This window comes from Lindgomyces ingoldianus (genome assembly GCF_010093535.1).
Source record: "Lindgomyces ingoldianus strain ATCC 200398 unplaced genomic scaffold BDR25scaffold_21, whole genome shotgun sequence".
In the NCBI taxonomy this organism is placed as follows: Eukaryota; Fungi; Ascomycota; class Dothideomycetes; order Pleosporales; family Lindgomycetaceae; genus Lindgomyces; species Lindgomyces ingoldianus.
This window is the reverse complement of record NW_022985182.1, coordinates 1,154,957-1,175,800: the sequence shown is the minus strand read 5'-3', so window position 1 is coordinate 1,175,800 and position 20,844 is coordinate 1,154,957.

Genomic DNA, 20,844 nt, shown 5'->3' with positions numbered 1-20,844 from the left:
TTAACTTTAACTTAAATTACTAATAGTTTTTTAACTAGCTAAAGAAAGCTTTTACTAAAGCTTTAATACTCTACTACTTTAACTTTAAACTACTAATACTTATAAAAGCTAATGCCTTAGACTATATAGTAGCAAAAGTTCTCTTCTAGACTAAGCTAGATAGAACTATTAGGCCTATTATATATTTCTTAAAAAGAATAAGTTCTGTAGAAGGTAATTATAAGATCTATAATAAAAAATTACTTACTATAGTACACTACTTTAAATAATAGCAACCTAAACTAGAAAGTGTAGCGCATTTAATATAGGTCTTATTTAACTATAAAAACTTATAGTACTTTATAACTATAAAATAACTTAGCTACTAATAAGCTTATTAGTTTAAATACTTATTTTATTTTAATTTTAAGATTACTTATTATTTTAGTTAAAATAAAAAAAACTAGATGCCTTTATAAAGTAATTCTAAAACATCCTTACTTAGAAAAAAGTGTAAAAGGCTTAATACTAAACTTTACTTTAACTTAAGCTATTTTTAGACTTTAACTTAAATAAAATAAATTAAATAATTAATTAAATTATTACTAATAAGTATTTAAATAATAATTTTTTTTAAGAAACTTTAGACTTGCTTTAAAACAGCGCTAGTTAGTTAAAAAAGGTAACACTAGCTAACTATAAAAACTAAAATAGTAAGCTATATTACTATAACTAACTTATAATCTTTAATTTTAATAAACTAAGAATTAAACTACTTTAAATTATATATAACTTGCCTATTAGAGGACACCTAGGCAGAGAAAAGACTCTTAACCTACTATAGAGAGAGTACTACTAGCCCTGCATGTTCTATACTGTACACTAATATGTATTATGTTACTATACTTGCTATAAAATAAAAGCCTTTTAAAAAAAGTATAATAGCCTACTTAAACTACTTCTAATTCTTAAATAAGCTTAAAAAGATATATTAATTAATTTTATTATAAACTTACCTTTATCTAAAAAGTACATAAATATTATAGTAGTTGTTAATTACTTAACTAAGTATTAACACTTAATACTATGTTCCTCTATAACTGCCTTTAATATAGCCTAGTTATTCTACTAATATGTATAGGTTTACTATAGCCTGCCTAATATAATTATATTAGATAGAGGTATATAGTTTGTCTTAGCCTTCTAAGACAAACTTTATAAATAGCTTTAAATTATTTTTTATTTATTTATAGCTTTTTACCTAGAGACTAATAGCTAGACTAAGAATATAAACACTATAATAAAATAAGTTTTATAAGTATACATAAACTACTAGTAAGATAACTAGGTAAAATAGTTAGCTATAGCATAGTTTAAAGCTAATAACATAATATTTAAATTAACATAAGTATCTTTATTCTTAGTAAACTATAGATACTACTTTTAAATAAAATTTAAACTACTTATAAATACTTTTTAACTAACTTATTAATCTATATAAGTAATAAATATAAATAGGCTTATTAATAAAATTTAAAATATATTTAAATATATTTATAAAAAGCTTACATAGGCTTAAGCTTTTTAATAAGAGTATGTAAACTAATTCTAAACCTCTACCCTTGTGTATGTAGCTAGTAAAAAAGTCTAGCTAGATACTAGAAATATCTAAATAAACTAATAATTAAAAAAACTTAATTAAAAGAACCTTAGCCCCTTTATAGTAGCCTATATAGTCTTATTACATGCTTACTAATTAATTCTACCTAACAGCATAAAGATACACCCTGTGTTCTACATATTATTACTGCGCTAAGTAGCCTTTAAATCTAACTATTTACTTAGATAGCTAAACTTACTACTTAAACCTATTATTATAAATAATAAACTAAAATACATTATAAAAGACATTAAATAGATCTAGTTTAATAAAAAAAACATATTTATAAATACTTTATAAAATAAACTAGATACAACAAACTATTATAGAAACCTATAGAAGCCTTATAAAAGAACTTTATAGTAACTTAATTCTATGCCTAATACTTATCTAAACTAAACCTGTACTCTAATAAAAACAACCTAATGCTAGAACTACTAATGTAAAGGATTCCCTTCCTAATAAGAGGGGGGGTACTGTTACAGTATCCTCCCTAGATTCTAGACATAACTATATTAGACATGTACTAGAGTATTATTAGTGCATGTCTAACATAAATATAATATAACATAGATATAAACTTAAGTATAAACTACCTTAACACTAACTAAACCTAAAATAGGCTTAATTTATACTTAAAGCGCTTAGACTTTTAAGCTAAGTATTTAATTACTAATTTTCTTTTAAACTTTTTTGTTCCTTACATAACATCTTATACCTACTATAATACCTCACGTAGTAATTAAACTAGACCTCTGTGAAGCTCTATAACCTTACTTGTGCATAATCGTGACACGTACAGGCTATTAGGCTAATAGAGGCTTATATAGAATAACTAGATTATAGTTTGCCCTATGTGCAGCAGTAGGGAGGCTAGGGTTAAACAGTCCTTATTAGATAAGGTTAGAGGTATATATAGTGCAAGATATATAAATAGTATTACAGCTCTTTAAAAAGCTAAATACTACTTAGTCTATATAATAAATAAACTAAACATTAAACACACCTTTTAAAGGTTGTTTAATGTGGGAACTATATACATGTGCTAGGGCGCTAAGGGGAGCTAGCAGGAGTTTATAGAAGCTTACTAAGGAGACTTCTATAGGCTCCCTTAAGCTCCCTTAAGCTCCCTAAATTTACAGCCTGTCTCCCTATTAGACAACGCATTCTTCTATAATTTTAGGCAGGTGCGCTATCTCTATGTCCTCTAACTAGTCTCTAAGCAAGCCCTGTCCCAACCCAGCTAGATTAGTGAGCACTGCTAGTGGAGTTACGCTAGTCTAACTATAGACTGTAACACGCTGCCCCCTCTCTCTAGCAGCGTCCTTGCCGCTCTGCTTACACAACTGCGTTAGTAAGGGTTTGTTTATAAAGTGCACATTTACCTACTAAAAGGTGTCCTTAACATCTATTCTTTTTATACTAAATAGCTTATTAGTTTTATTTATCTTATTATCTTTATATTACTCTTTGTTTTAATCTTCTTTACTAGACAAAGATAAAGCCCTACAGCGCTTACTAGTTCTTAGAGTTATTATGTGTGTTAACACTATTCTTAAATAACTACATTAAGTGTGTAAAAAAGTATAGTAAGTGTAATGCTTTTATCTCTAATGCTGCCTAGAACTGCCTAGAGAAAAAAAGGGAGGCGCTTCTTTAGAAAGCCTTTATTATAAAGGCTTAAAAGTGTGCCCTACTAGAGAAGTAGCTAGCTTATAAGCTCCTTCTACTAAAAGAACAGCAGGCTTAGGACTAGAAGCAGCTTTGCTTGCAGGAGAAGATGCTAGAGGTAATAAATAAAAAGTGTTCTAGATAAAATTATATCTAAAAGTTATTAAATTTACTAAAGGCTTATTATATAAAGTACTTAAAAAAGGACCTCTCTTTCTTAGACAAGATAGAAGCTCTTAAGGCTAAAGTAAAAAGCTACTTTTCTTTTTAACTTTTATTAGCTAGGACTTATCTCTAAAGGCTGCTGCTATTTAGTAATAACATAGCTATTCCTTTTAATATAGGTGCTTTATTGCCTAGCTAGTTTCTTTTAAATAAGCCTAAAGGTACTTTTATACTAATAGCTATACATTTCTTAAATTCTTAGCTAGTTTTTATGTATTTTTACTAGTAAGCTACTTTTTTTATTTTACTAAAAATTCTTTTTAGTTTTTTTAATTACTTATAATATGTTTAACTTTATATTTTATTTCCTTGTCTTTTTATTTTTATGTAAATAAGAGAATTTCTCTTAGTGCTTTTTCTAATTTAGAGATATAGAACTATAAGTAGATTTTTATGTGTAAAAGAAGCTTAAGCTTGTAATTATCTTACTAAGTTTATAAAACTTTATAAGGTCTTATTTTTTTTTCTACTAGCTTTCTAGAAGGTCTAGGTATTTTAAGGTTCTTTATATTAAAGTACACATAGTCTCTTAGGCAGATTTCTAGTTCTAGCTATTATAATTTGTTTGCGTACTTCTCTATTATTTCCCTACTAGATCTAGCTTCTACAGCTAACCTTTTATGTATCTAATGTAGGTCTGTGTCACGATTGTGCACGAGTAAGGTTATAGAGCTTCACGGAGGTCTAGTTTAATTACTACGTGAGGTATTATAGTAGGTACAAGACGTTGTGTAAGGAATAGAAAGGTTTAAAAAAAAATTAGTAATTAAATACTTAGCTTAAAAGTCTAAGCACTTTAAGTATAAATTAAGCCTGTTCTAAGTTTAGTTAGTGTTAAAGTAGTTTATACTTAAGTTTATGTCTATGTTATATTATGTTTATGTTAGACATGCACTAATAATACTCTAGTACACGTCTAATATAGTTATGTCTAGGATCTAGGGAGGATACTGTAATAGTACCCCCCCCCCCTTATTAAGAAGAGAATTCTTTACATTAGTAGTTCTAGCATTAAGTTGTCTTTATTAGAGTATAGGTTTAGTTTAGATAGGTATTAGGCGTAAAATTAGGTTACTGCAGAGTTTTCTTATAAGGCTTCTATAGGTTTCTATAATAGTTTATTGTATCTAGTCTATTTTATAAAGTATTTATAAATATATTTCTTTTTATTAAACTAAATCTGTTTAATGTCTTCTGTAACATATTCTAGTTTATTATTTATAATAATAGGTTTAGGTAGCAGGTTTAGCTATTTAGGTAGATAGTTAGATTTAGAGGCTACTTAGCGCAGTAATAATACATAGAACATAGGGTGTATCTTTATGCTGTTAGGTAGGATTAATTAGTAAGTATATAATAAGACTATATAAGCTACTATAAAGAGGCTAAAGTTCTTTTAATTAAGTTTCTTTAATTATTAGTTTATTTAAATATTTCTAGCATTTAGCTAGACCTTCTTGCTAGCTGCATACATAGGGGCAAGAGTTTAGAATTAGTTTATGTACTCTTATTAAAAAGCTTAAGCCTATGTAAGCTTTTTATAAATATATTTAAATATATTTTAGATTTTATTAATAAGTTTATTTATGTCTATTACTTATATAGATTAATAAGTTAGTTAAGGGGTATTTATAAGTAGTTTAAATTCTATTTAGGGGTAGTATCTGTAGTTTACTAAGAACAGGGATACTTATGTTAATTTAAATGTTATGTTATTAGCTTTAAACTATGCTATAGCTAACTATTTTACTTAGTTATTTTACTAGTAGTTTATGTACACTTATAGGACTTATTTTATTATAGCATTTATGTTCTTAGTCTAGCTGTTAGTCTCTAAGTAAAAAGCTATAAATAAATAAAAAATAATTTAAAGCTATTTATAAAGTTTATCCTAGAAGGCTAAGATAAACTGCGTACCTTTATCTAATATAATTATGTTAGGTAGGCTATAGTAAACTTATACATATTAGTAGAATAACTAGGCTATATTAGAGGCAGTTATAAAGGAATATAGTATTAAGTGTTAATACTTAGTTAAGTAATTAACAACTACTATAATATTTATATACCTTTTAGATAAAAGTAGGTCTATAATAAAATTAATTAATATGTCTTTCTAAGCTTATTTAGAGATTAGAAGTAGTTTAAGCAGGCTATTATACTTTTTTTAAAAGGCTTTTACTTTACAGCAAGTATAGCAACATAATACATATTAGCGTACAGTATAAAACATGCAGGGCTAGTAGTACTCTCTCTGTAGTAGGTTAAGAGTCTTTCCTCTGCCTAGGTGTCCTTTAATAGGCAAGTTATGTATAATTTAAAGTAGTTTAATTCTTAGTTTATTAAAATTAAAGATTATAAGTTAGTTATAGTAATATAGCTTACTATTTTAGTTTTTATAGTTAGCTAGTATTACCTTTTTTAACTAACTAGCGCTATTTTAAAGTAGGTCTAAGGTTTTTTAAATAAATTTATTATTTAGATACTTATTAGCAATAATTTAATTAATTATTTAATTTATTTTATTTAAGTTAAGGTTTAAAAATAGCTTAAGTTAGAGTAGAGTTTAGTGTTAAGCTTTTTACACTTTTTTTTAAGTAAAGATGTTTTAAGATTACTTTATAAAAGCATTTAGTTTCCCTTTATTTTAACTAAAATAATAAGTAATTTTAAAATTAAAATAAAATAAGTATTTAAACTAATAGGCTTATTAGTAGCTAAGTTATTTTATAGTTATAAAGTACTATAAGTTCTTATAGTTAAATAGAACCTATATTAGATGTGCTGCACCTTCTAGTTTAAGTTGCTATTATTTAAAGTAGTGTACTATAGTAAGTAATTTTTTATTATAGATCTTATAATTACCTTCTACAGAACTTATTCTTTTTAAAAAGTATATAATAAGCCTAATAGTCCTGTCTAGCTTAGTTTAAAAGAGAACTTCTACTACTACATAGTCTAAGGCATTAGCTTCTATAAGTATTAGTAGTTTAAAGTTAAAGTAGTAGAGTATTAAAGCTTTAGTAAAAGCTTTCTTTAGCTAGTTAAAAGACTATTAGTAATTTAAGTTAAAGTTAAATTAGACTTTTTTTTTAGTAAGTATAATTATAGAGCTTACTAGCTATAAAAAGTTATTAATAAATTATTAGTAAAAGTTAGTAAATTTTATAAAAGCTTAAACATTTTTTATATCTTTTAAGTATTACTAATCTAGCATAGTCTAAACTTTAATAAGGTCTATTTAAATACTATTTATAAAGATTACATATTCTAAATATGTAACCTTTAATTAGTAAAACTTACATTTGTCTATGTTAAGTTATAGACCTGCTTCTTTTATAGCCTTTAGCACTAGGCGTACATGCTGTTTATACTCTAAAAGGCTATTACTATAGATTAGAATATTATTAATATATATAGTGCAAAACATATCTAGGTAGAGTTAGAGCAAGTTATTTATAAAATGTTAAAAGGTACTAGGCGTGTTAGCTAAGCTAAAAGGTATTACTAGGTACTTAAATAGTCTATATTAAGTTTAAAACACTGTTAGCTACTTATTACTCTTTGCTATTTTTAGCTTATTAAAGGCAGTAATAATATCTAACTTTATAAAATACTTTACTTTACTTAGTTAGCTTAGAGTTTTTTATAAAAAGGGAATTAAGTATTAGTTTTTAATAGTAATAGCATTTAGTCTTTAGTAGTTAACATAGAATTAAAGCCTACTTCTAAGTTTCTTTATAAATAGTATAGGTAACACTACTAGTAAAAAGCTAGCTTAAATAAACTTTTTTTTTAAGTTTTTATTAAAGTATTTTTAGAGCACTTTTAATTTGTTTAGTAATATTCTATATAGTAGCCTATAACTAGGTTATTTGCTAGGCTTAAAAGTTATCTAGTAATTATATAAATGTTATATTAAAAGCTTATTAAACTTGTCTTAAAAAAAGACATGTAATAAGTTATAGTAGTTTTAAAGGACTATTATCTTTAAGTTAGTGTGTTTTTAAAAAGCTAAAGCTTAGTCTATATTAGAAATTATAACTACATAGATTTTATAATCTAGTTATTAAGCTAGAGTTATAAATAAGGCAGGTCTTATATAGCAGATGTCTATTTACTGTTTAAGTCCTAGTTTATGTTTAAATTAAGTAAGTAAAGGTTTCTTAAAAGCTTTTTTTTTTTAGGTTTAAGTAGTTATTAAATTATTTTACATAGCCTATTTTAGTAAAAGGCCTAGCTTATTAGCCTTACTTAGGTAGTTTTTCTTTAAGTTATTAAAAAGTAGGTTTAAAAACCTTCTATATTAAGTGCTATTTAAGTGTTGTTTAGGTGTAAGTATAAGCATATATCTTAGTATTAAAAAAAGTTAAAGTTTAGAACTTACTTTTAGTAATTAAAGGCAACTTTATGCTAATATAGCTATAGTTGTTCTAGAATTAGGTTATAACATCTTATGTTTATTACATAGAGCTTAATCTACTCTTTATAGTGTTAGTAGGTAATTATAATAGTTATAGTATAAAAAATAAAACTTTTTTTAAGTTATTTTCTATTAAATCTAGTTAAGTAAATTGTTTAGGTAAGCAGTGTTAATTAAAAATTTAGTTTACATGCTAGTTCTTTATTAATGTAACCTATACTATTTACTTTTAAGTTAATAAGAGCTTATATTAGAGCTAATATAGTTTTTTATTATAAATATATAAAAATATTAACTTAGTACTTCTAGTTATTAGTAGAGGACTTAGCCTATAAGTTAGTAAAAATCTAGTGTTAAATTAGTTCTAAAGGGCAACTTAGCCCTAGGACAAGCCTTTTTATAGGCTTCTACTGCTATAGCTGCAGCTATGTTATAAGTAGCAAAAAAGATTAAAGCTTAAATATAAGTTAGAGCCTTTATAAAAATAAAATTAAAATAGTAAGAATCTTTAATAAGTGCTAGCAGCGCTACTTGCGTAGACTTAAAAAAAAGGAATAAAGTAGTTTTAAAAAATATAACTATGCTTACTATACTTAAAGTATTAACTTTTCTTTTTATAATTTTTATGCTTTTTAGAACTAACTAGAGCATAATTTAAATTAATTTTTATTATATTAGGGTTCTTATTTATAACTACACTAGTTTAGGGGCGTATTAGGGCTTGTACAGGGAGGAACCTTATGTTATTATTGTAGGTAGTAATTAGGTTTGCATACATGTTAAAGTTGTTTAGAAGAGGTTCTTCTACTATAGCGCGTTATAGTTTAGTTAAGAGGGAGTTATATAAAGCTATAATTAGACTTATTTTATTTAGGCTTATATTAAATGCAAGTTAGTAGAACTTAGTAAAGTGTAAAGTAAAGCTTTTTTTTTTTATTATAAGGTGTTTAAGTAACTTAAAGCTGTTAACTTTTTATTTAGGTCTTTATAAGTTACTTATAAGAACACTATAAATTAATTTAAGTTAATAATATTCTTATTTATTAGTAAGTTAATTAAGGCTGTTATGTTATAGTTAAGTTAAGAGTAGGCATATAGTAACTAGAAGCGTTTAGAGGAGAATTAGTCTATATTTCCTTTAAGTTTATATTAGAGCTTGTGTAAGAAAAAAGGTAGGTCTTTCTATTTTTTATTAAATAGTAGGGGATTAAGGAGTTAGTTAGATTTTATTACTAAGTTAAAAAAGTTATAAGTTATAAGTAGTGTTAAGTAGAAAAAAGTTAAGCTATTTTTAGACTTCTAGGTAAGCTTTAAAGCTAGTAAGTTCTTAGTTCCTACTACTATAACAAAAGTTAAGGCAGAAATAGACTACTTAATAATATAAAGCTGTTCTTTAAAGTTCTTTTAAAAAGCTTTAAAGCTTATAACATAGTAGCTTTTTTATAAAGTAAGCGCTTTTTAAAAAGCTTTTTAGCTTACTTTAATAGCTTAGAGTTATATAAGTACTAAGCTTATTAAATTAGATTTAGAGGCTATTCTTAGCTAAAGTTTTAACACAACATAATGTTATAATTATGCATAAGTAAGGTTATAAAGCTTTACAGAGGTCTAGTTTAATTACTATGTAAGGTATTATAGTAAGTACAAGATGTTATGTAAGAAATAAAAAAGTTTAAGAGAAAATTAGTAATTAAATACTTAGCTTAGAAGTCTAAGCGCTTTAAGTATAAATTAAGCCTATTCTAGGTTTAGTTAGTGTTAAGGCAGTTTGTGCTTAAGTTTATGTCTGTGTTGTGTTGTGTTTATGTTAGACATGCACTAATAATACTCTAGTACGCGTCTAATACAGTTATGTCTGGGATCCGGGGAGGATACTGTGACAGTCTGTTAGCTAATCTATTAACTCTTATAGATCTATAAGTTAATTTCTATGTAACATAAAGTAAAGGTTATATCTAAAATTAGCTTTATATAGTGTTTCTTTTATTATAGCTAATTCTACATTATTAATAGCTAACTATGCTATTAGAAGCTATATTATCTAATTATTTTAAGTGTAGGATATGTACTTTTTTAAGTATTTTTCTACTTCTGTGTTTACTCTTTTAGTCTAGCTGTCTGTCTGCAGATAGTAAGCTGTTAATAGCTTATATGCTATACTAAGATGCTGCATTACTGCTTTCTAGAAACTACTAGTAAATAGTTTATCTTAGTTAAAGATAATAATTTTAAAGTATCTATATACTAATATTACATTTTATTTTAATTTATAAATAAATTCTTTAGCTGTTATTATTTTTTTAAGGGCTAAATGTGCAGATATTTAGTAGTTTTATCTAGAGCTACTATAATTATGTTGCACATCCTGTCTGTTCTTAGTTCTTTAGACAGGGGTAATCCTGTAATAAAGTCTATTATAATTATTGTCTATAGTAGTTTTAGTGCTTTAATTAGTTATAAGTAACTATAGGCCTTATGCCTTTATAAGTTATTTTTATTACAGGTGTTACATTCTCTAAGTACTTTAGTGCACAACTGCTTAACTTTTAGTATTTGTTGTAGTATTGCTGTTCTTAGCTTCTTCTAGAGGGTGCTAATTCCTAGATGTCTAAACATTAGAGATTTATAGTATTCCTAGATTAGGTTCTTCTATCTCTGCTTACTAGCTATAAGCATGTAGAATTCCTTTATAAGTTAGGGCCTATTATAAATCTATTCTTTACTAGTTTTTTTAAAGAGCATAAATTCTTTAGTTTTTTCCTTTTTTTTATTAAAGTAGTCTAGCCTTTAGCTAAGAGTGTTAGCCTGCTAGTTCTGTGTTTCTAGGACATGCTTAATAATGCAGTTAAATTAGGCAAGCTTTATTGCCTATTTTACATACATTAGTAAGAGTTTCTTTACTGTTAGAAACATAACTAAATTTACATAGTCTATTATAATAAAGAATAGCTTTGCTATTCTATGTAGCTCTATAGCCTATACTCTTACAGTGTTTAATATTGCTTTTAGTTCCTTGTTAGGTATGCTGTAACCTGCTTTAGGTCCTAAGAATTTAGCAGAATAGTACGCAACTAGGTGCTATTTCCTGTCTTCTTGTTTTTAATACAACGCAGCTCTGCTAGCTTCTAGGGATGCGTCTGTGTGGATTTTAGTGTCTAACTGTAGGTTATACATTCTTAATACTAGTTTATCTGTTATAGCTTGTTTTAAGGCTATAAATGCCTTATTTATTTCTAGGGTCTAGACAAATTTTGCTATAGCTTAATCCTTAGTTATAGCGTTTATTAATAGTATAGTAATTTTAGAGTAATCTCTAATTATTTGTCTAACATAGCCTAATAGTCTTAGGAATTCTTTTACTTTTTTAACTATTATAAGTTCTAGCTATTTAAGCACCTTTTATACTTTAGCTAAGTTAATTTTTATTATTTTTTTTATTAATTATAAATTCTAAGTATTTTATCTTAGTAATATAGAATTTATATTTAGAGAGCTGTAAGTAGAGTTTGTACTTTTTAAGTTGTTCTAGGACTTTTTATACCTTTTATACATAGTCTTCTAGGGTATCTTTTAAGTAGATAAGGACGTTATCTAAATATACTAAAGTAAAGACATTAAGATAGAGGTTAAAAGCTATATTAATAATTTGCTAAAATGTTGCTAGGGCATTTATTAGGCTAAATAGCATTACTAGTAGTTTATAGAGTTCTTATAAAGTCCTAAACACTATAAGCTATTTATCTCTTTTTTATATCTTTATCTTATTAAATTTATCTTATACATTAAACTTTATAAAGTACTAGGTTTCTTTTAGTTAGTTTATAATATCTTATATAATTAGTAAAAGAAATTAGTCTTAAATTATGTTATTATTTAAAGTTCTATAGTTCTAATAAACTTAGATTTTTTTTTCTTTTTTATAAAAACTATAGCTAAGGCTACTAGGCTATAGCTTTCTTAGATATAGCCTTATACTAGCATCTTATTAATGTATTTTTATAAGGCCTTTTTTTATACTCTTATAAGGGGGTAAAGCTTATAGGTTTTTAGATTATAATCTTTTATTAAGTTAATAGTGTAATTTTAAAGCTAATGTAGTAGTAGTTCTTCTAGGTTTTCTAGTGTTTTAAACATGTCCTTATAATTCTTATATTTAGCTAGGATGTAACCTTTATCTTAGGTTTAGATAACACTAATTTATTTTACATCTTTATTTACTTTAATTTCTTTATAAGAGACTTTTTTAAGCTTTTCTTTTATTATTTTTATTACTTAAGCTTTTAGCTTTTAGTAAGGAAATTTCTAAAGCTTCCTTTTCTTAGAGTAGTAACTGCTACCCTATTTTACCTATTTATAGACTAAGTAACAGTTATTGTAGCATGCTAACTAGGTTATGCGTGCATAGTTATTAGGGGTCTTTATAGTTATAGTTCTCTAGTTAATTGCAGAGTTATAGGCTCTAAGCTAATTATAGCCTAGAATTATATTATATTTGCCTTCTAGCTTAAGTATGTTTATAGACCTCTAGTCTTTTATATTAGAAGTCTTAAAGTTTTTCTTATAGGTTTTTAGGTTAACCTATTCTCTACTATATTTAATTAATAATGTGTTAGTAAGAGTTACCTTAAATAAGTTTTTCTTTATATAAAATAGTATGCTTTATTTATCTACTTAATCTTTATCTATAGCAGTAAAGGTGCATCTGCTGTCTATAAGGGCTAGTCTAGGCCACCCTTTATACGTAAAGGTAGTTATTAGGCTATGTCCTGCCCCTTATCCTACTGTAATTACTGCTAATATATTATGTTTAACTTTTTTATTTAAAAGGGGATAAAAGTTAATGTTTTATAAGTTATTATTAAATTTATCTTTTTTTTTATAGATTTAATGTTTTTAATTATAGTAGTTAGCTACTTTACATTTATAATTTTTAACTAAATAATATAACATTAGATAGTCTTCTTTTCTTACTACCTTCTACTAAAAGTAGTAGAATTTGTAATTTTCTTATTTATTACACTTTATCTATGCTTTTTGTTTGTAAGGAGGAGCTGTTTAACAAGTGTAATAATTTATAGTTTTGCAGGCTAAAGCTGTTCTTTGCTATAGGCAACTGTTGTAGTTCCTTTCTTATGTAGGCTACTATCCTGCTTAATGTTTATTATTCTAATGCTTAATGTAATACTGTCACGTGCATTAGTACTAGGAGTATAGACAATTATTAAGTCTATGTAACATATTAAAAGGACTTTCTTAGGTCTACTGTAGGTATTCCTTTGTTTGTACTAGCTATATAGGGTGCTTTTTCTATTAGCAACTGTTAGTGCTATAGGTGCTGCTTCTGCAAAGGACATATTATCTATAGTTCTGTTATATTGCAAGAGCTTTTCTAGAGATTGCTAGGCTTAGGAGTAGTGTCTTAGGTTTTTTAGGCGCTAGTTATAGTACTTTAAACCTAGCAGGTTTACTTAGCTATTCTAGCTTTTAATCTCTAATCTTAGTAAAAAATTACTATTACTTTTTTTTATTTATAATGTTATATTTAACTTTAGCTATTCTTTATATAATGTTAAACATTAAGTAGTTGTTGCTAATGTTTATTTAGTAGAGTAAAACTATATAATTACTTAAGTAGTTATGTTGTAACTTACACTTCTAGCACTTGCATTTTTAAAACTGTTAGAAAAGCTCTCTTACTAAAGTACTAAAGGTTTAGTTTTAAAAAAGAAACTATTTTTTTTCTTTTTAAATATTTATAATGTATCCTTAAATTTAAGTCTTTTCTTTATATTTTTTAAAAATTATAAAGTCTTACAACACTATATTAAAGCTACTAAAATTTTAAATAACTACCTTTTAATATAGTTTAGAACAGTTGTTTAAAGAGTAGTTTTCTTTATATTACTAGTAAAGTCTATTATTTAGTCTTTCTTATATTTCCTTATCTATAAGGCTATATTTAGCAGTAATAGCTTTTATTATTATAGTAGTATTTTTATTCTCCCTCTTTTAAAAGTCTAAGTAGTTTTAGCAAAAATGTCCTACTTTTCTATAGTTTAGGCAGGCCTTATCTTCTAGCTACTTTTATTATTCCTTTATTAAAGGCAGCTTATTATGTTCTAGAACTTAGCTCTTTTTAAAAGAGAGGCTTTATGTATGCTTTACATAACTAAGGTCTATTAGCTTTTTATTATATTATAAAAGCTTTTTCTTTTTAGAGATAAATTCTAGCTTCTAAAAAGTTCTTTTTAATTTCTTTTCTTTTTTATGTTCTTTATAGTAATTATTATAAGTTATTGCTTTTTTAATGTAGTCTTTAAAAGTAGTTAGTTAGTCTATATACATAAACTTATTTTTTACTTTATTATTTAGTCTATTATAAAACATGCAGCATAGGGCTTTCTAGTTGTTCTATCTACATATGGCTATCTGCTCTCTAAAGCGCGCTGCATAGTTTTAGACTAGTCTGCTGCCTTGTCTTATATTATCTAGTCTATTAGCTATAATTTTTTTTTTATCTAAAGTTCTATAGATAGCTAATAGGGCTGCTTTAAAATTTTTAACGCTACTAAATACTTCTTTAGTTTTAAGGTTAAGTAGTGCGCTATTAGCTCTAAAGTCTATCTAATTATTAGCATAGAGTTAGAACTAGATTATATAGGGGCCTTCTAAGTGTAATCCTATCTAGAAGATTATTTCTGTGTTAGTCTAAAATGCTCTTTTATTATACTGCATATAAAAGTAGCATTTAGTAAAGAATAGTTAAAAGTCTTTTAATAATTTTTTAAAAAGCTTTAAAAAGGCTAGTTTTAAAGCCTTTTTAGCTATAACACTTACTTTATCTGTTAAGATATTTTAAACTTTTACTAGCTCTACTTATAGTTTATGTATCTAGTAGGCTTAGGCAGTAGCCTTATAAGGGTTAATAAGAGGTAGGGGGCTTTATAAATTTATAGTTTTTTAGTAAAAGTTAGTTATCTTTTACTTAAGTTTTAGTAACTTACTAACCTTATTACTAATTTACTAGAGTTTTTTAATGTTATTCTAAATTAAGTTAATCTATTTTACTAAAATAGCTTTACTTTAGGTAGGAACTTCTATAGATCCTAATAGCACAGCATAGGCTATGTTAAAATCTAAGTTATGTTAAAAAGTTACTATACTTTTTAAAAAAGGTAGTGTTTAATATTATAATCTTTGCTTTAAGAAGCACTTAGGTCTTCTAGTATTCCTAAGAGGGAAGTAGGACAGATAGTAGAGGCTAATCTAGTAGGGTGTACAGTCCTACGTACAGGCTATTAGGCTAATAGAGGCTTATATAGAATAACTAGATTATAGTTTGCCCTATGTGCAGCAGTAGGAAGGCTAGGGTTAAACAGTCCTTGTTAGACAAGGTTAGAGGTATATATAGTGTAAGATATATAAATAGTATTATAGCTCTTTAGAAAGCTAAATGCTACTTAGTTTATATAATAAATAAACTAAATATTAAACACACTTTCTAAAAGTTGTTTAATATAAGAACTATATACATATGCTAGGGCGCTAAGGGGAGCTAGCAGGAGTTTATAGAAGCTTGCTAAGGAGACTTCTGCAGGCTCCCTTAAGCTCCCTTAAGCTCCCTTAAGCTCCCCAAATTCGCGGCCTGTCTCCCTATTAGACAACGCATTCTTCCATGATTTCAGGCAGGTGCGCTATCTCCGTGTCCTCCAACTGGTCTCTAAGCGAGCCCTGTCCCAACCCAGCTAGATTGGTGAGCACTGCCGGTGGAGTTACGCTGGTCCAACCATAGACTGTAACATTAAATTACTATTAAAAAATTATAACATCTTACTTTTTTTTATTATATACTATTAAATACTTATCTAGTTGTGTTTTATAATGTCTATTAACAAATTATAAAGCTAATCTATAAAAATTACAGGTATAGACCTAAGGCATCTAGTCTTTACACATAGACAGCTTTATGTTGCGCTTTTTAGGGTTATAACTGTATCTAGCATATGTATTTTAAACTAGGCTAATTTAATAAGGCGTGTTATTAATGTTGTGTATAAAGAGGTATTATTATAATCTACTTAGTTATGTGCTATATTTTATGCATGTATTAGTAATGCCTAGGTTATAATCTGCTGCACTTAAGGCGTAATCTAGCTAATTTAGCTAGGCGTAATTTAAAAAGAGCTTTTTTTTACTTTTTTACTTTTTTTTTATTTTACTTTCTCTGCTTTTTTCTTTTTACAGCTTTTATTTTTTATCTTTAACATTTATTTTACTATAGGTATTACTTATAAGCTGTCTAATGCATCTACTTTTTACTATATTCTTGCCTATAAGTGTTGTGCTACTAGCAAGCTATAGTCTAACTTTAAAAAGATTTATAAAGTTAGTATTAGTAAGCTACTTATTAATTAGTTACACTTTACTTTAGTCTTACTAGTAAAAAAGTGCAGTTAGTAAACTATTTTTATATAAATATATGTACTATTACTCTTTTAGTTACTAAGCTAATAGTGTTACGCATATAATGTCCCTCTGTTATCTACCTGTCCCCTACTATATATACTAGAACATTAAAGTTGTCTACTTAATTAGCTATTTAATATTTCTAGTAGTTTTATAAATTAAACATAGTAGAGTTATTATTAAAATATTAACCTCTAATATTTACTTACTTTATAGACATCTTTCTAGGGTTAGAACACTATAGTCTAGAAGTAGCCTTTTTAGAATAGTCTACTTTGTGTTCTAACTTTATTTAGTACTAAATCTAACATTTTTTTATTTAAATTTATTTATAATTAGTGTCTACTAAAGCTAATATTTAAGGCTAATAGTATTAATTTCTCTTAGCATGTTTATATTAATAAGGTTATACCCTATTATTACTAGGCGTAGTTAGAGAAATTCTATAGTTCTAAACTTTTAAATGTTTAGACTTAGCCTTATACATATTAAGTTAGTAATTATATTTGCTAGAGTTTAGCTATTTACTTACTAAAAATCCTAGGCCTGTACACTCTTTAGTTATAATCTATGTTATCCTTTTATAGCTAACTAGTATTCTAGTTAATTAGCTTACTTACTGTCTTTTTTACCTATAAATAATAATCTAGACTATAAAAGTATTTTACTTAAAATACACTTTAAATTTAATAACATATGCTCTATATCTCTAAGTAAATATTTTAATTTAAAGACTAATAATAATTATTAGATAGTGTAAAAAAAATTAAGTTATTACTTAAGTTAATAATAATACTATTTAGTAAAAAAAAAAAAAATAGAAAATATAACATTTACAGCAGCAGAAATATTAATTTATAGATTAGATAACTTGCTTAACTTAGACTAATATTTAGCATCTTATAGTTATATATAAAGATAGTTTATATAATTATTATTTTACTTAATTTTATTCTTTATTAGTGTTAATCTACTAGAGTTTATAAGTTACTTTACACTTATTTATTTAAAGTTTTTTATTTACTAATAAACTTAAGCTGCTATTAGCTTTATATCTATTAGATATTTATTAAAGCTAAATATTATTATTAGTAGGTATTATACTGTTATCTGTTTACTTTACTAGGTAGCATTTTATTAAAAGCTGCCTACTATGTAGCATACAGTCTCTAATTTTTTTATATAAATTTTTTTTTTTTAGGTATTTATAGGCCTAAGCGCCTTTTTATAGTGTTATGTAGTAATTACTGTTGTATTAAAATCTATTAGATTAAGCTAAAAATTACTGTTATTTAAAAAAGTTATTTTTATACTACTTATGTTTTTTACTTTTAGTGTTACTGCTAACTTTTCTACTATATTTCTATATGTTACTACTAGAGTTCTTAACATTATAGCTAGATTTCTAATATTTACTACTAGACTTTATGTTACTTAACTAGATTTTAACCTTACTAACGTACTTTATAGGCGAGTTGCTTACACACCTGAGTCACTTACTTTTGCCAAGACCCTACCCTAACAAACTCTATTATGGCCCATAACAACCTGCTCTAGCACTATATAGTATAGTACAGCCTAGAATATTATTTAGATACTACTTTTACTTCTTACTTACATGTTTATGTGTTATGTCTAGTCTAATTGCACTATCTGCAGCGCCTTTAGGATAGCTTACCTACTTTAGCTTACACCTGCTTCTTTGCCTTTTTTCTGTTACTACGCGCTTTAAACTTCTTTAAAGCTGTTAAGCATAGGCCTTTCTAAATTATTAAAGTTTTTTTTACCTTAATTTACTTTTTTTTATATAATTTATGTTATGTAGCAGCCTTATTAGCTACTTAAAGCTTAGTAATTTCTTATTACACTAACACTAGCTTATGTGTAATTATTGCTGCCCTTTTTAAAACTTTTTTAAACACCTTAACTATAGAAGTTAGTAAACTATTTATATACTTCTAAATTTTTATTTTTATAAGCATTAATTATAACTTAAGTTTTAGAGTATTACTTAGAGTTTACAACTACTAGAGCTTGTTGTATATAAGTAGTAGTAGTAATAGAGTGCGCAACTTTACATTAAGGCCTATTATAACTTATTATAAGTTAAAAAGAACTAATTTAGCGCCTTAGAACTTTTTTTTAGATATTACTAAAAGTAATTATAGCATTATAAGCTACTTTAAAGCATAGCAGGAACTTTATTTTTATAATATAAGTAATCTAGTTGCGCATAAGGTTTTTAGCTTAGCGCTTATATACTTTCTTTAAAAGAGTAAAACAACCTACATTAAGTAGCTATAAAAAGTGTAATAAGTAAAAAAGTATATAAATAGTAATAATCTTATTATCTTTATAGTATTACTAGAAATAAAGTAAGTTATAGCTTTTATAGCTATTAATAACTAGTAGACAGTAGTTGCTAATAGTACACTTTTTTATATGCACATTAAAGTGCTTTAACTAGTCTAGACTAAGCTAATTAGTAGTCTAGCTGTGCTTAAAAATTATAATAACTTAATTTTAAAGTAGATTTTTTTTATACTAGTTTAAAAGGTAGTTGCTACTTTAAAAGATAATAAAAAGTAAAATAGCTTACCTTTTAGCATTAATGCTCTAGATAGCTGTTGTCTACTTCTAGTTGCCTAGCTAGACTGCTTTTAGCTGTTCTTATCTCTCTAAACCTGTAACAACTACTCTAGTAAATATTTAGCCTATTATAAACTTTATTTTATTAAAGTTATACATGTTATTATTCTAGATACTATACTTAGCTTTAATATTCTTTATAAGGTTAAACTAGCTTTAAATTACTATAGAATTTTTATAAAAAGCTTTTTTATAGTTATACTTACACTTAAACTTTACTTTAAGCTTTAAGTAACACTTAATAAATATATTAAGCTAGTTTATGCTAACATAGCCTATATTACACTTAGTGTGTAAAGAATTAGCTATATTAGCTACAGCTGCTAGCTAAGGGGGAAATCCTTGTGTATCTAGCTTAAGTATGTGCTAAATAATTACTTACTTTTTATTATTATCTAGCTTTTGTAAGTTAGCTATATAATTAGCTTAGAAAGGTTATCTAGCGCATTAGTTACTTATTATTTTTTAAAAAACTCTATAGATAGCTGTAGCATGTTACTTAAAAAGTGTTATATTTTATTTAAAAGCTTAAAGCATAAGCTGCATTTAACATTCTTTTAACATGTTTAAGTAGTGTTATTAAAAATGCATTAGTGTAAGAAGAGTAGTGTAGTAGGGTCTTAGTAAAAGTAAGTAACTTAGGTGTGTGAGCAACTTGCCTATAAAGTACGTTATCTAATTTTTTTAATTCTAATTAGTTTAAATCTAGCTCTGCTTTTAGCTAATTAGCTTAGGCAATTAATAGTAGAAGATTATACTATTTTTTAATCTTGCAACTGTATTTGCATAGCTAGCTAATAAAGTTTTCTATCTTGCTAATAGTATTAGTTATACCTGCTACTAGACTTTGCATAAGTTAGGAACGTTTAGCTATTAACATCTAATAGACATTAATGTTATAGTTAAAATTTATGCTAATATTACTACTAGAATTATAGTAGCTTGTAGCTAGAGTTAGAAGGGCTTACTTCTACTTTTAATAGTATTTTAAAGGCTTAAGTTCTTTGTTTAGAAGATTATTTCTAAAAATTTTACACTTTTTAGGTGTAGTATTAATTAATTACTAATTACTACTAAATGTATATTTTATATACTATTAAAGTTTAGTAAAGTTAGCTATGTATTTAACACTTATAGTTATAAAATAAATACTTAGCTTTTTTACTTTTATAATAGCAGCATACGCATAAACTTTTAAAAAAGCCTTAAATAGTAACGCATATTAGAAATTTTTTACTAGATGCTATATATTATTTATAAAAAATCTACTTAGCTTCTACTATAAATGCCTAAATAGCCTTAGCGCTTTATAATTTATTTATATTTAAAGACATAGTAATGCTATTACTATGCTTATCTACCTATAGTTAAAAGTATACTAGCTAATTTTATAAAAACTAGTGTAATTTATAAAATGCATTAAAAAATGTTTTTTTTATTTTAAACAATCTAACTATTTACTACTAGGTTAGTCTAGTAGTTATTCTAAATAACCTTTTTACTATTAACTATAATAATCTTTTATTTTTTAGATAAATTATATTTAGATAAGGCTATATTCTTAGATTTATAGAGAGGATTAGTTTAAGCAGGTAGGGTGTAGCTAGATTTAGTAGGGGTTTAGTGTTATATAAAATCTCCTAGTAACTACTATCTAAATTTAGGCAAGAAGAAACTGTCGCGTAAGAGAGCACATGGTCCTAGTGTCGCGCCTGTGTTTCGGACGAGCAGCCTGAGACACTTGGCGCCGGAGCTCCCACTACATAGGCAG